Source organism: Equus asinus, chromosome 1 (genome assembly GCF_041296235.1).
Source record: "Equus asinus isolate D_3611 breed Donkey chromosome 1, EquAss-T2T_v2, whole genome shotgun sequence".
NCBI lineage: Eukaryota > Metazoa > Chordata > Mammalia > Perissodactyla > Equidae > Equus > Equus asinus.
This window is the reverse complement of record NC_091790.1, coordinates 159495656-159509640: the sequence shown is the minus strand read 5'-3', so window position 1 is coordinate 159509640 and position 13985 is coordinate 159495656. Positions and strand designations below refer to the sequence as shown.

The 13985-nt window shown below is 41.8% G+C and overlaps 1 long non-coding RNA gene across 6 annotated transcripts in view; it reads right to left on the bottom strand.

Annotated features, from left to right (window-relative positions):
* The window catches only part of LOC106831049 (uncharacterized), a 37442-nt gene that overhangs the window by 8757 nt on the left and 14700 nt on the right, over positions 1 to 13985 (bottom strand). For 3 of the 6 annotated variants that reach the window (XR_011503671.1, XR_011503676.1, XR_011503675.1), the window contains one exon: positions 11944 to 12062. This is a non-coding gene — a long non-coding RNA (uncharacterized lncRNA). Of the gene's footprint in view, positions 1 to 11547; positions 12063 to 13985 lie in introns of those variants that run through there. The other 3 variants (XR_011503674.1, XR_011503673.1, XR_011503672.1) reach the window with 2 other exon arrangements.

Genomic DNA, 13985 nt, shown 5'->3' with positions numbered 1-13985 from the left:
GGATGGACCAAGCATGGCTATGTATGCCACATTGAGAAATAATAGATAACATATTAAAATATGAATAAATACAACACAAAATGACCCATAAGCCTATAGCCCAGATATGAGCACTATTAAACTTTTAATATTACTCCTTCTTAAATAAAAAATAATTTATTTGTAGATTCTATTTTGTTCACATTTGAGACAATACTATGTCCTGTTTTCTTCACTTAATCATATTGCAATATATATATGTGTGTGTATATATATATTTTTTTTTTTTTTGAGAAAGATTAGCCCTGAGCTAACATCTGCCGCCAATCCTCCTCTTATGGTCAGGAAGATGGAGCCCTGAGCTAACATCTGTGCTCATCTTCCCCTATTTTATATGTTGGATGCCTGCCACAGCGTGGCTTGATGAGCAGTGCTAGGTCCATGCCCGGGATCCAAACTGGTGAACCCCAGGCCGCCAAAGCAGAGTGTGCAACCGTAACTGCTGTTCCACCAGGCCAGCCCCAATAGTGCAATTTTTTAATAAGCACCCTTTACCTCATTGAGATGCAATGCATCTCTGATTTCAGCAACTTGGGCAAAGTGGTCATAAGGTGACCAGCTCTTCCAAGGGCCACAAGAGGTGTTCAGCAGCCACTGAATTTTATCAGCAGGGAGATCCAACAGGGCCACGAAACCCTGTAGCCTGAGTCACAGCATGCTGGCCCACATGGCCCCGGCTGGCCCCCGGCTGCAGGATGCTCAAGTCTACTCTCCAACACAAGGAATGTCCTGGCTTCACTGTGCACAGGGGTTTGTCATCATTAGCAAGACGGTGCCTATGACATTTTCCCTTCTCCATTTGGGCTTGAGGCATTAGAACATTTCCTAGAGAGGCATTTTCTTCCTCTTGGGGCTCTGCTTTTACCGCTAGTAGCTGCTCCCAGCTGTTCCTAATTCTCTCTCTGAGTGAATGACTGCATGTTTCACTGTCTACAACTTGTGGCTTCTTAAAGGAGCCAGACCATTTTGTAACACAATGAAATAGCTCAAACCAAGTAAAACTACCTAAGAGCATAACCATAAGTTAGAAAACATAAAACGTATTTATTTTCAATGTCCAGGATTATAAACTCTTCAACTATGAAAATAAACATGTGCCTGGGTTAAAAGAAAAAAATCAGAAAGGACTTAATAGAAATCAGGCAGCAAGCCTATGCTCTTCGCTGATGCGGCCTCCTACCCATCATCTGCTTTGGGAATGGTTCTTTCTAGAAGAGCTGTGGGACCTGTGCTGAGGCATCCTCAGCCCCCCCTGAGAAATAGAAAGGCATGTTCAGGTCGAAAGGTAAGGCCCAATTAAGCATTTTGGGAGTAAATGCAGATTTTACAGGTGAACCCACATAGTTATGGCCTGAAGATGTTTTTGGCCAGTTGTTGACGCTGCTTTTGCCCATACGCAACCAACGAGTTTATTCAAGACTGGCATTACTGAAAGGAAAACAAACCTAAGGCAGAACAAAATTGACGGGAAATTTAAGGGGAAAAAACCCACCAACAAACAACCCTCAGTTTGGCTGAGATGATTAGAGCCAGATGGAGAAGGGAGCCCAGGTGCCCAGGTGGGGGATGTGTCTGTGGCCAGAAGCAGCTGTGCCTTAGCAGCACAGTCTAAAACCTGCAAATCACTTGCAAAGCAGAGAAGTATTTCCTTTCTTCCTCTTTTTCCTTTTCCTGCTCTTCTTCTTTCCTTTTTCCCTGTAGCGATGCAAATTTTCTAGGTTGGAACTTTTCCAAATGAGAAGGCACTGTGTGACGGGCTGGATACCAAGACTGAGGGCAGCGGTGGGGGGGATGGAGCAAAGCTTCTAGGACTGCAGTCATGATTTCTCATCGCTCTCCCCAAACTCTGGGTTTCAAAACAAGACTCCCATCCCGGAGATAATAAAAGGCACGTTCAGCTGCCTCGATCGCTGTCCTACAATCAGTTCATGGTGGGTTGTTGGATGCTTTGAGCTTAACCAGACCTGTACATATCCTCCGTCTAATTCTATCATGTGGCTTCTAATGCCATCACATGTGGCCTCTGGCAACAAAGCCATTTTCCAATTGCTAATATCCTCTCCCTTCAGCACTCACCCTGCCAGAATCGTTTACAGCTCCATGTCTGAATCTCCCCAGAAAAGATATTTTTTCCTTTGGCAAGATGGTTTCCAGAAAACAACCCTTTCCACAAGGACAAATAAATAGAAAAGTTCTGTTCATTGCAATCTGCACAATAGCGAAGAAGTGCTGGGATCTTGGTGTTGCATAAAGGAAAAGAATGTCGCAGAAGTTCTTTGTGTAGTTTTTTTTAAAATTTATGGCTTTAATCACTGTTGCATTTCGCCCACTTAGTGCAGAACAGTAGCTTGTTGATCACATCAACACTTTGTTAACGTTTCAGTTCATTCATTAAGAGAAGCTACATGAGCTCTGCAAGGGACAGGGACTGTGGTCTATTGTGTTTGACCCAGTATTCACAGCTCCTAGAAGAGTACTTAGCACTTAAGTGTTCACTCATATTTACTGTTGAATAAACTAAGGTATTTTCTAATGGGAAACTGAAAGTCTAGCCATCTTGTGAATTTGTGTGTTTTGTGTGAAACGAAAGTGTTTATCTGTCTTGGAGTTAAGAAGGAAAATTCTGACCTAGTTTCACTCTTAGAAAACACTAAGACTCCAAGTAGATTTTTATCTAGCTTACTTTAAATTTGCAAACTGCACCAGGTATTTAGAAAATCAACCATTTCTTCCACTACAAATACAAATTCTATTTTGTGTCATAGTGTACTGCTTTGTCAGTTACAAGCTGAGCCTGCCAGCAATAACAGACAGATTGTTCCCCTACATTATGCCTGCGAAGAGGATTCTGGACTCCAGAGAAGGGATGTACTTCAAATTAGATATGCTAGGATGAAATTTTCTTAATTCTGTTCATCTTTCGGTAAACAAAGCAAAAATGAATGCATAATTCTGAAGATACTCCATATTGTTTTACTTTTAATCATTCTTGGCTGCTTGATCCAGTGGTTGAGAATTTGAGAAAATATAAAATTTCAACCTCTGCTTTTCACAGTTAGGAAAACACTGATTTAACAGAACCCTAACAACTCTTGGCCAACCCCCAGATGAAGCTGTGCAGTGATTCTTAAGTGACTTTTTAAAAGTCTCTCTTATTTATAATGAAATTAGAAACTAAAGTCCAGACTGCTGTACAACCTTTTCCCAGAGAGGAAAGTCTGCTGCTAATGTGTTGACAGCTAAAGAGAAAGCCAGTGGTCCTCCTGACAGTAAGACTGGGCTAGGATGAAAGACACAGAACTGAATCCTTTGACGGAAACTCAGACAGAGACCTGAGTTTTCTCTGAACCTGCACATAGGCAATAGGTACCAGCAAGAGGTAAAACTAATTTGTGATGATGTCAGACCTGAAGCTTCTAAGATACAGTGCCTTCTTCCACTTCACAACTTGCACGTGGCATTGGAGTGAAAAGAAAAGCATATGCATTAAGACATTTCCAATGAACCATTGAGGATTTGGGGATGGAATTTCCATCTTCCTCCTGTTTTGACAGTTTTAAAATCAATTACCATGAAATGTACATATGATCCAGTTGTGGACTTAACCTGTGGATGTGGCCATCTAGAAAACGAATCAATCAATGTTCCATTTATCTTACATAACTGCTGCTTAATGTATTAAATATTCAGTATAAACTATTTTGTTAATTGTAGTAGAAGTGATCATATATTATGTATGACTGTTACTTAAATATAAAAAGTAAAAAATTTTCCTTTTCATGCCTTCTCATTTTTTCAGCTATTTGGAAATATAACCCATGCATGTCGTCTAGGATTCAGCCCCACAAACAGGAAATGTGATTTAACACCATTTATGATTTTGAGAGTTAAATGGATTTGGCTATTGATTTCTTACCAGCATTAGAAATGTATTTTGTTAATTTGGCTGACAATGAGGTTGACAGTATAATAGCATTACCAAAAGCAGCTCTGGTTTTTGTTCTTAGTTAGAATTTTCATACCATAGCAGCTCAGATTTGTCAGGGATTCGTGCTTTAAAGGGATCATACTGAAGAGGATAAAGTGGAACTGTCGTGGCACAAGGCTGGATGTTCACCTTACAAATGCAGCCCGATCCCTGTTGGCCAAGATGCTGTGAGTGTTTGCGGATTCCTGTCACACTCTGAGTTGCTGTGAAAGTGAGAGCACTAAAGAAAAATCCTCCTGAGGGAAAAGCTGATTGGGAGTTGGCATGGCAACTGTAAATAGCACCCAACCTTTTCTATTTTAGAGAATTCAAACAAGTCTAAGAGCTGGAAGTAGAATGCCAAAATGACCTGAATAGCTAAAAGATGAGAAGATAGCAAAAGGGCTATTTAATTAATTAAAGAAGATAAAATCAGAAAACAGAGCTGTGGGGTGGTGTTAGCGAAGAGTTGAAGAGGCCTTCATTCTTTAGTCCAGCGGAAGCAGAATATCAGATGGCTGCGATGGGGACAGAGGCAGCCTCATGGGGCCGGGGCATGGTGCTGGCCTGGGCAGTCTTCCAGCCCCACTGTCGACCCAGGGGCCTGGCTGCATGGGTTGAATAAGAGCACTGCTCACAAATCATTTAAGATATTTCATAATCAAGGAAAAATGGTTTATAAGGAGCACTGCCTCCATGAAAGGGATTTGGCATAAGACTAATAATAAAATTAACTGGACCTCCATTTGAGCCACTACCCTATGTGGCAGTGCTGCCTGTGTTGTCAGCTCCTTCCTCAAGAGAAAACCTGAGCCCTTTCACGTGAAGGAATGTAGGGCTCTTCCCAGACTGCCAGTCAGATGACATTAATCACAGAGGGGAGAGTTACTCCTAACCCCTCCACCAACACACCACCTTTACTGATTCAAAGGATGACATAATATCAGGCCTCAAGTTGCTGGCAATTCATTTAGAAGAGATAAGGCTAGGGCCTACGTGGACAATATTTTAGAATACTTATTAAGCCATAAATAACTAGCTGCACTCGGACGCTCTCTGGATTCCAGAGTCTAGTTTAATCCCATTTCAGCCATTTAGATCTCTAAATAAGAGCTTTGGTGGGTATAATTCCAAATGGGGGAAGACATAAACATCACCAAATATATGCCTTGACAATACTTTCCTAAAATGGAAATGTCCTTATTGCTCTTACTGATTAAAAAGACAAGACTGGGAGCAACTTAAATATCCATTATCTGGGACTCCTAATATGAATATGATGAATGCCTTATTTTTTTTAACTAGAGAACGAGGAAGTTTGCTGTGTACTGAAATGGAGAGATCTCTGTATCACTCAGTGTCCAAACAGGAAAGTAGAAACCACTCTATATATTTCAAGCAGAGAAGGATACAATGTAGGGAAATGGTTAAAAAACTGCTGGAAGAGCTAAGAAGCAAAGAAAGAAGGGGGTTGTTACCTAAAGGCAGGAAGCTCCCACTGTCCCTTGGCTAGATCCTGCGAGTGGAAACTCACTCCTGATGTTGCTGAAACCACCCCAGGCTTCTGGAGCCTGTGGCATAAGCAGTCAGGCCGGGCTGCTGGTCCCTGCTGCTGCCAGTAGCAGGGGAAATGACTAGTCTCTTTCTCCCATACCGGAACCTACTGCCGGTGCCTCCCATTTCAAGAACCTCACATGAAATTGGCTGGATGAGTGAGCCTGGGAAAGGGGATGGAGAGTGTCTAGAAGGATGAATTTGGACCTAACAGTCAAGAAACACAATTCGGTGCATCCACCCTTTTGCTACTCAGATCCACACATTCCACTGTACCCGTCCAACAACATCATATTTACACCTAACAGAATGCAAGTATATTCCTCACAGAGATGAATGCAGGCTCACTTTCTCCCCCAAAGCGGGGAACACAGAGTGGGCCCGCTGTGAAGAGGCACCTCTGGGTGATGCCAATTCCTCTTCTCTTTTAGTCACCATTGCACCTTGGAGATTCTGTAACCTAAAGGCTAAATTGTAAAGTTAACCACCAACAACACTTAGCGTCACACACAACAAGCAAAGAAGAAAATACGCATAGCCACTATAGTTCTTACTTTGAAAACTAAAAACAAAACAAGTTGATTGATACTGATAATTGATAATGATAATAGTTGATAATGATAATGTCAATGATTAACAACGAGCTTCTTCCAGTGTCCATTCCATGTTCCGTTTACCTTTAACCAACACTTCAGTAGTTTGGGGTACTTTCCTGGCGGGATGGCTTACACCTTCATTTCTGAAGGGTTTGAGTCTTTAGTAGTCTTGCAGGTTGCAATACTATTCCAATAACTTTTTTCCATAATGGAAAAAGTTCAGTTTAATAAGCCTGTTACCAGATGGCTGGATGGTCCCCCTGGGGAAAGATGCCACCTCAGGGCTCAGCATTGGTCTCTGCTGTCAGCAGGTTACACATTCAGCAGTAACAGTAGCCAGATCAGCCTTGCTGAGGGGAAGTCCATATTGTTGAGCCCATGTGTAGCTTCCATTCCTGCCACAATGGCCACACTCTACGGGAGCCTACTGAGCAAGCCTCAGGGTAGCTGGAAAAGGGGCTGAGTGACAACCACAGAATTGGGCAGCTTGTCCAATTGATTACTGACAGCCTCATCAGTGGATGCCCCATGGTGAGCATTCACACATGACAGTGCTTATATAGAGAGGTCCATCTGCAAACCTCTTCCTCAGACTCCCTTGTCACCGATATGCCAATCAAACCACTAGTCACCCATGAATTGGTAAAACTCCTACCTCTGGCCATCTCTCCATCCAGACGAAGCAGACAACTGTTCAGTGTTCAGCTTTGAGAGAACTTCCCTTCCACATTCCTGGTTTGGGCTGTAATGCTTCAGCAGCCCACGTCCACCTGGTGCCTTCAAATTGTAAGGGGCAATCTGTGAACCTGGCCCAAATGTTTTCCTCCTCTGTCAACTGTCAGTCCCAAAGGCACATAGGTGTGGGTTGAGAGAGAATTAAAATGCAGCAAGAGGAGGTGCTGTGGAAATCTGAGCTACCTGCTCATGAAACTTACTTGTGCATTCAGGACCTGCTCAAGTCCAATCTGGCATACACCATTCACACTGGATGATGGATTGCTGCTGTGCATGCCCAACCTTATGGCTTGGTGGATCAGTGTATTAGTTATCCATTGCTGTGTCACAAACTATCCCAAAACTTAGCAACAAACATTTATTATCTCACCTGGTTTCTGAGAGTCAGGAATCCGGGAACACCTTAGCTGAAAGGATCTGGCTCAGAGTCTCTCACAAGGTTGCAGTCAAACTGTCAGCCAGTGCTTTACCCACCTCAAGGCTTTACTAGACATGCTGTGGACAAGTGGCTCTCAAATGGGGGTATTTTGCTCCCCTAAGGATATTCGGCAATGTCTGTAGAGATTTTTGGTTGTCACAACTCGGGGTAGCACTGCTGGTGGAGTTTAGTGGGTGGAGGCCAGGGATGCTGCTAAACATCCTACAATTCTCAGGATAGCCTCCTACATAAAAGAATTATTCATCCTAAAAATGTCAACGTGCCAAGGTTGAGAAGCCCGGCTGGTCAGCCATCTTTTGCTCTGGTCCCCACACAAAACTGGTAGCCTCATGGGTTACTCAAAACATTGCTTTGAACAATACACTCAAAAACAGTATATGTTATCTCAAAAATCAAAAGTAGTGGAAAACATTGCAGCTCTTTCTTAGGAGTAGTTGGTACAAAGTGCAGCAATTTGCCTTTCAATTTGGAGAGGAAACGCCAAGATTTCCCAGACCACTGGACCCATAGAAACTTCACTGAGGTAGTAGGCCTTTGATGTTTCGTGGGGTTTATCTCCCACCCTCTGGCATACATATGTCTTATTAAGGCATCTGAGGTATGTGCTACTTCTGGCTCCTCATGTCGATAACACAATAGATATCAGCCTGCTGTTCTAGGGAATATCAAGATGATCAAGGCCTCTGTGGACTAGAACTTGAGAGGAGAAGAGTCAACATAGGCCTGAGGTAAGACAGTGAGGGTGCTTTGCCAATCCTGCTGGTTGACAGCAAGCTCCATCTGGTGATCTCTGCTAATTTGGTATCGAGAAAAAAAACATCTGCCAGCTCAATAGCTGCATAAAGTGCCAGGAGCTCTGTTGTGTTATCCAGTAAAGACACTGCATCTGGTCCAGTACCTGAATAATTTTATAAGAATCCACTGTCATTCCCCAATAACCACCTTCCTTCTACACATGCCACACAGAGGAGTTAAATGAGGATAGTAGAACAACCCTTGTATTGTTTAAGTGCTGGATGGAGGTACTAACCTCTGCACTTCCCCCAGGGATATGGTATTGCTTTCAGTTTACTCTTACTCTGAATGAGGAAATTCTACAAAGCTTCTGCATGGCCCATTCTACCTTAATAAGGCTCACTATACAGGAAAGGGAATCAATATGGCAGTTCCTTTAAAGGCTGAGGTTACTTATTACAACTCTGTTCAGGAATGGGAAAACAACCACAGTGTGAGTGAGTGGACCCACTGGAAGCCTGCGAGTCAGCCACAGGCCAAAATTTCACGTATCACATGATTACAAGTGACCCCCTCCTCCAGGGGTCCAGGAGCATTTTGGGACTTTAGAGATTAGCAGTGACTCAGAACCAACGTCCAGAAATCCCCAGAAAGCCTGGATATTCCCCTTTCCTCAGTGCACGGTCTCCCTAGTGAATGGCTGCAGACCTTTGGGGAAGACTTAAAGGGCTATTTATGCTAAGTACTTAGAGCAATGTTATAGAGTCCCTTCTTGAGGCTTCCCAGCCTCTCCTTCAGCTAAGGTTAGAGTTCTCAAGCCTTAGCACGCATCAGAATCGGCTGAAATGGTAGCTGGACCCACCTCCAGAGCGTTTGTGTCAATTGGGCTGGGGTAACTTCTGAAAATTTGCATTTCTAACAAATTCCCAGGTGATGCTGCTGCTGCCAGTCCTTGGACAGTCTGAGAATCAGTGATCTGAGGATTTCTAAGTCTTTGAACCCATCCAGGTCTTAGACTTGGGTGACAGGCTATAACTCTCCACCAAACAACTCAGGTTCCTGTTCACTAGACCTAGAGATTTTCCAATTATATGAATCAACTAACTTTTAGTAGACTGCCCATCTCTTTTGGTCGCACGGCCAACATGAGCAATTGGCCAACATCAAAGATTCCTATGTCCTAAAATACTCTGCTTGCTGCTCCAGGCACTCTGCCCATTACAGTAACTGTGCCCACCTTGCTTCTGGCTGCTGAGGGCCGCCACTTAGCTCTGCCCCACCAGGAGCCCATCATCCACTGAAATCAAGAACTCTGTCTTAATGTCGGTGTCTTCTTTCAACGATAGATCTCCTAAGAACCCCTGAACAAGAGAGTTAGCTTGAAACAACCGCCAAGTCTGGAGAAGACTGACCACAATAATATCAATCAAGAAAGACCTTTTCCACTCTTCTTGACACTCTGTCTCCCCAAATACCCACCCTGGAGGGGCTAGAAACTGTGGCTAGCACAGTACGGTAATAAGAATAGAAGCACCAGGTGGGCAGAGAGAGAAGCAGCTGATCACAACCCCATCCCTACTGCAGGCTTCTCACGTGCTTAAGGGACAAGAAGGAGGCTTATCCGCAAAGCAAGGTTTTGATTATTACATGAAATTTAATTACTAAAATAAGGGTTGTTTCATGGTTTGAAGTGACTAGAGATCCATTTGCATTATTTAAGAGTGACCAGAGAACTCAGGGGTCTGCCCGCTTTTCCATCCAGGTGATGGTAAAGAAATATCCCATGGAGTGAATTATAAAAGATACTGGGAAGTACAAATAAGGCTGCTTTGTAATTGATCCTCTAAGACCTGCTTGTTCAATGTACCAGCTATAATGGCAACTGATGTGGAAACACATCGAGATGCGTATATCTCCATAGAAAAGGCAGGAGATAAAACAGCATGCTCCCAGACACAGCCATGGCTTCCCAGGTCCCCAAAGGACCATAGAGATGGGCAACTGTGGATGGTACTACCATGAGCAACGAGGATTCCACCATGGCCTGAAGCACACTCATGGGCTTTTATAAGCTCCCGGCCCTCGCTCACACCTGATTGCTCCAGAGACTCTGATAATGTGCCTACACACTCATGGGGTGCAAAACAACCCCAGTGCGCTTCTGAGTGTTAACTAGGAGACTGGGTGAAATGAAAGGCAATTTCATGCAGTTTCCTCCAGGAGGCTCAGACAGATCTGCCTCAGTTCCATTCCTGAACGTCCCAAAACCACTCATTGGAAAGTACATCGTTTCCTCTCTTTTCAGTAAATGATAAAATAAGCCTTTTAAATAAAGCATTTAAATATATAGATCAGTCTGTTTCTGGATTCTTCTCTCTTCCTTAGATCCATTAGCCTGTGCCGGCACTGGCACCAGAAGAATAGCAAAAAGGCTAATGGGACTGGAGCAGAGTTAGGGAAGAGAAGAATAATAGGAATGAGATCAGAGAGGAACGTTCTTAATGAGATGGGATTCACATTCAGTCTTTAAACTCGCAGTGAACCCCAGCAGGGTTTTGAGCAGTGATGTGATTTGACGGGTATTAATAAGATCACTCCGGCTGCTGTGTTGTTCTATGGAGAACAACCATGAGGGGCAAGAGGGGAAGCAGGACACTACTGAAATCATCCAGGTGAGAGACGATAGCTGCCTGACCGGGTTGGGAGATGGAAGTGACGAGAAGTAGTCAGAATCTGGATATATTCCGAAGGGAAAGCCAACAAGGTTTCCTAATGGATTGGATGTGAAGCGTGAACAAAAGAGTGAAGTCAAGAATGATTCTAAGGTTTTTTTGTCTGAGTACTGGAAGAACCTGAAATGGGACAGCTTGTGGGAGGAACAGGTTTTACGGGAAAGACCAAATTTTGGACATGTTTAATTTGAGATACCTCTGATATTTGAGTAGAGGTGTCAAGTCGGCAGATCAACACCCAAGTTTTGTGTTTAGGAGAGAGATCCAGGCCAGGCACAATTTGGGTCTTTAAGATAGACACAGTATTTAATGCCATGTGATTAGATCACCAAAGGACGGGACACAGACAGGGATGAGGTCCAAAGACTGGGAGCTGGGCACTCCAACATCAAGACATCATGGAATTGGGGAGAAACCAGCAAAGGAGAGTGAGAAGGAGCAGCTTGAATATCAGAGGAGAGTGTGGTATCACTGAAGACAAGAGGTGACGGTGGTCCAAGAAGGATGGATGGGTCAGCTCTATCAAAGGCTGCTGACAAGCAGAGCAATTCACCACTGGGCATAGCAGTGGTCATTGGTGACTTGTCAAGAGCAGTTATGGTAAAGCGGTAGGGCTGAAAGTCCTAACTGGAGAGGATTCAAGAAGACAGGGAGGAGCAGGATTAGAAGCAGTAAGTGTAGGCATCATTTTTCTAGTAGTTTCGCTGCAAAAGGGAGCAGACAAATGGGGTAGTAATGGAAGCGGCAAGTGGGGTGAACAGTTTTTTTCTTTTAATATGAAAAAAGTGACATCACATTCGGATTCCAATTAGAATGATCCAGTAGAGTGGGAGACATTGATGATTAAGAGAGAAAGGAATGAATTGCTAAGGTGATACATGGGCATCCGTTCAAGCAAACAGGTACTCTACTGGGGAAATCATATATTGCTTCAAGCTTTTTGAAGGGAAATTTGGCACTGTCTATCAAAATTATAAATGCACATATTCTTGGACACAGCAGTTTTATTTCCAAGATTCTATTCTGCAGATAAACTAGCTTTTCTGTACAAAGACATATACAGGCTATTTATTCGAACATTGTACATACTATCAAAAGCTGGAAAAAACTCAAATGCATATGGATAGTGGATGGTTAAATCCATACCTGGAACACTACACGGCACTCAAAATGAGGTTGATCTACATGTTCTGTTCTGGAAGAATCTCCAAAATCACTTAAGTGAAAAATATCAAGGTACAGAAAAGAGCATGATACGTTTCCACCTGTGGAAAGAGGGAAAAACCAGGGAATAAGATGATACATAAAAATAGATTTATATACAAACATATGTTTATTTGTGCATAGACCATTTCTGAGAGATAGGGACTTACTGTCTATTGGATATCCTTTTCTAATATTTCAATTATTTTTAAGAAATGTATTTATTATTTTTCGTTAAAAATTAATTAAAAAAGAAAAAATCTTTGCTGAAAAGAAAAAAGTAAATTTAACAAATCTGTCTGTGCATCATTTTATTAATGAAGGGAAATTTTCTTATAGTAACATTTAAGGGAGAAATGCCCTTATCTTCCAGTCTGTTTTGGAAGGTAATGGGAAAAAAATGCTTTTGAACTGATTGTTTACTGAACCAGTAAGGTCTTTATTCTATATTTTAAAATACTGGAATATAAATTCTCATTATGTATACCAAATGAACAATTGTTCGTTTCAACGTGTATTTCTGTTAGGCACACAATAGGCATTGAATCAGATCACAAATTAGCTGAACGTCAACCCTAAACATTTGGGAAATGAAATTTAAATACAAAACATTATTGAGGATCCCTTTTTTTAAAGGTAAATTTGTAGGTATGTATACATGTATACTTAATATAGGTTAAGATCTTTTCTTTTTATTTTTAGTTTATTGCATAGAATATAAGGGTGGTATAAACTAACCAAAAAGTCATTTTGATACAACTTAGCAAACTATTTAATCATATCATTAACAATGGAGAAGGTATCAATTCCAGATGGGAAGGAAAATGATAAGGAGAAGACTAATTTCCAGAAGCAGAAATTATCCCTGAGGTTGGAGTTTAAAAATGCACTGATACTGAATTAAGAGGGCATTTTAAACATAAAGCTTCTCAAATTAATAGTTCTTAAAAATAAAGAACCATACCCATTAGGTACTTCTGAAAAGGGAAAGTGTAAATTCATCATTTTTAGCATCTGTCAGCTTGGAATCTCGTTTAGTACTTTCACGAGCCACATTCAGATTGAAGACCTCATTGACGATCTTGATGGATGACAGGACCCTGAACTGCCTTCTGAAGCATCAAGTAAGACTGCATTCCTTTCTGTGTTTTCAGTAGTAAGCATACTTATTATAATCAAGACTTTGAAAACTTGTACTCTTTGCTACATAATAGCATCATATATAATAATCCTCCATCTTCCAACCTTAAGGATATTCTAAGCACTAGAGATTCTCTGCTATTTATTTAAGCTTGCATGATTTTCTCTCCCTAGTTTACTGAATTATTTATTAGTTACCTAGTATTCATGCTCTGTGCTAAGCGCCACTTCTCTCCCCTTTTGCAGCTGGAGTCCAAGTACATATTCTCTGTCTTTATCAATTTTAAAGCTCAGCTGAAGCTAAGAAGTAATCATTCATCGTGATGGAATCACTTGGGTAGTAATATATTTTCAAAAACATTAGGATTTTGTTTTTAATATTGAGTCTATTTGCTGCTTTTTTTGTTTGCTAATAAACAATGATATATAGGCAATATATAAATCCTCATACTAAAGTGCAATTATCTGTAGGCAAGATCCACAACTTGACAGCCTTCCAAGACAAGAAAAGCTGAAACTTGGTTTGCTGACGAAATGCTCACCTAGTCAAATTCAAACAGGAATAGACTGATGGAGCATTCTCATACCTGTATGCAACTCTATGCAAGATGCTATAGACCGATATTTTTCAAACTTTATGGTACATAGGAATCAAAAAAGGATTTATTACCACACAGAGTTGAATTCACAGGTCTGGATGGAACCAGAGATTCTGCTTTTCTAACAAGCTCCCTGGTGATGCTGATGTTTCTGGTCCATAGAATTCACCTTGAATAGGAAGGTATAGAGCAGTGGTCCTCAACACTGGCTGCGTGTTATAAGGAACTAAAAGAAATACAGATGTC